Below are 3,417 nucleotides of genomic sequence, written 5' to 3' on the forward strand. Positions count from 1 at the left end.
CTGGACTAGAGCTGTTACAGACTGGATTCCACAGGATGTCAAAAGACCGCGTAGCTGCCCACCTAACAGATGGTCAGACTCTTCGTCAAGATAATGAACGATCGGTTTGAGGCTCTTCATGTTCCCAGAGCGGACAGATGCCATTGGGCTACACTAGCACGGGACAGGGACAAATGGAGACGTTACTGGCGCCCGCTCAAGCAAATCAACGACTAACGGGAAGTTAAGTGATTAAGTGATTAAGGGAAGATGAAGAACAACCATATGAACAAGCCGGGTTCCGAAAAAAATGCAGTACCATCTACCATATCCACACGATTACTAAGCTCATTGAGGATTCTCAGGTGTTCAAGATGCCACTCTGTCTAACGTTCATTGATTTAAAGAAGGCCTTTGATTCTGTTGAGACGGAAGAGGTCATAGAAGCCGAATCCAATCAGGATGTACAAACTCAATACATCAGGATCCTCCGTGAGCTCTATTACAGATTCACTACCAGGATCTCACCATTCTACAAAGAAATAATCATCCATGTCAAGAGAGGGGTTTGGCAGGGTGATACCATTTCACCAAAACTCTTCATTGTCACCATCGAGAACATCATGCGACAACTGGAATGGGAAGGAATGGGAGTGAAGATAGATGGTTGGCAACTACACCACCTCCGCTTTGCTGATGACATCATTCTAATAACACCAAACATCAGCCAAGCGACACAAATGCTGACCTACTTCGACCGTGAGTGTGGAAAGGTGGGACTACAGCTGAATCTTACGAAGACAATGTATATGGGAAACAGCCTCATTCCTGATGCTCCATTCGCTCTCAATGGAACCACCATCTAAGAATGCAACAGTTATATATACTTAGTTAGAGAAATCAACATGATGACTGTCCTGGCACCTCAGTTGCACAGGAGGAAGAGAGCGGCTTGGAATGCCTTCAAGAGCATTGGATAAATAACTAGGAGGACAAAGAACTTCCAGCTACTAGCACATCTCTTCAATTCCACTGTTCTTCCTGCATTAACATATCAAGCAGAGACCTGGGCCCTACACAAAAACGATGAGAACGCTACTCGGGTCTCTCAAAGAGGAATCAAAAGAGCTATGCTTGGAATATCACGCATCACTCAAATGAGAGATAGAATCTGGAGTTCTGATCTCCATCAACGGTCAAGAATCAGGGACGCTGTCTCATCTGATAAGGCATCAAAAATCAGATGGGCTGGACACGTAATGAGGTTTACAGACAACCACTGGCCTAGAGCATTACTGATTGGATTCCACGGGATGTCAAAAGATCGCGTGGACGCCTACCTACAAGATGGTCAGACTTCTTCGTCAAGACCCTGAATAATCGTTTTGAGTCTCTGCATGTTCCTAGAATGAGCAGATGTCATTGGGCTACAGTAGCACGCAGCAGGCATGCATGGAGATGTTACTGGCACCCACTCGAATAAATCGATGAATAAAGGGGGATCAAGTGATTTTTTTTAGGTTTTAGAATTACTGCTTTTATGCAGCAACACGGTTGGAACTGGAAGATACCGTCTTGAGTGAAGTTAGCCAGAAAAAGAAACAAAAACAGGATGATGTTCACTCATCTGTGGAATACCGAACACTGAATGTGGAAATGTACTGTAAAGGGGCTGCTTCAATCATCCCTGATTCCAGTGTTTAGAGAAAAGCTTAACAAAGAAGGAAAGAAATTTGGGGCGGAAGAGAACCAGAAGTTTACAGGGATCAGGGATTCATTTATGCCAGTGACATGAGTGAGGGGTGTAGCCATTTGCCCAAAACACAGACGCAACAGAACTGAAAACAAGAGATCTAAGCTGTAACCATTGAAACCTAGTCATGTACTTGTCCAGATGACCGGCGGGGGTAGAGTGGGGACTGGGGTGGGGAGGGAATACGGGGACACAGGTGGAGGGAAGCTGATGCAGGGATCGGTGTTCAATTATTGTACACCTATACACAAATATCAATAACTTTGAAAATACTGGCACTTGCTCCGATATTGTCCTGTGATGCTGAGACCATAGATGTGGTTGTGGGGATGGACCCGCACCCCACCTTTCAAGTCCCATGCTTGGTACACTGGGCACTCTAATGGCATAATATTTAGTTTCAACAACAGAATCTTACAGTACACTTGTATGCAACACCCCTGTTCTCTAAAGAAATTGCTGTAATGCCACATCCTGAACCTGTGATTTGAGTTCTGAAATCAAACAAAATGCACAATGAGAATTAGTCCAATGTTGAATGGAATGCAGTTGAATGACCAAGCAGGTGGAGAACATTTCCATAGTCTCACAGTCCAAGCAAGCCTACAGAAAGGGAAAATCTGCAGGAAGTGTTGCTGGGAGGAGCTCGGCAATCCCCAAAAAAGCCTTTTGGATTTTGCTTTTAATTAGACCCAGTGATGCTTGGGATACCATAGGGGATGCTGGACATCGAAGGTAGGCGGCATCTGTAAGGCGAGCACCCTCCGTGATGCACTGCTGTTCTAGTTCGAATTAGCTTCACGATGGGCTCACAGTCACAATTTAACGCACACACAATAAAACAATATTTGGTGCATACAAGCGTACAGCAGGTAAGCATTTGCCTTGCATGAGGCTGACATGGGTTGATCCTTGAACACTGTCAAAAGCAACTTACGAGAACCACCAGGAATAACTGCTGACCATCCGCAGGCCCACAAACAAAAGAAAACTAAATTTCTTCCCATATTCACAAAACCATGGCAATGACCCAAAGCAAAGATATGCATGGTGTCAGATTTACTGAGCGAAGTCCAGAAAGGGCACCCGACCCTTTAGGTGTACAGTCAAGCTAGTTATACAGCCGGGAACACAAGGACTACTTGACATACCTGATAGATAAGGAAGAATGACAACAAAGTCAAGAAAGCAAAGCACAGGATCTATCCGAAATGAACAGCTCCGGGGAGAAGACACCCCTACCCCATGCCACACCTCCACATCACATGTTCTAGGGATGAGAAGGGGATACTCAATGTCCAATGAGCAACTCAAAGATGTTGTGGATTGGAGGACTCCTGGGTTGGCCACATGCAAGGCAAGCATCCTACTTGCCCTTCAATTGCTCTGGCCATTTCTAAATAAATGGGAGAAAACGGGAAAAAATGGGAGAACAATTACAAAGCTTTCAGGTTTAAGCCTCAGTCATACAATGAAACGCCCGTCCCTTCACCATGCCCATTTTCCACCACTAAAAACCGAAATATACCGCCATTCCACAGCCTCCCCCTACCTGTGGGGCAGATAATTTCCACATTCTTCTTTCTACTTTGATTACATTCAATATTTTGACATGAGACCCACCATTATTATTTGGGATTTTACCCCAGCACTCAGATCTGGCGAAAACGCAACAGCAGACTATT

This window comes from Sorex fumeus, unplaced genomic scaffold, assembly GCF_029834395.1.
Source record: "Sorex fumeus unplaced genomic scaffold, SorFum_2.1 ptg000019l, whole genome shotgun sequence".
NCBI lineage: Eukaryota > Metazoa > Chordata > Mammalia > Eulipotyphla > Soricidae > Sorex > Sorex fumeus.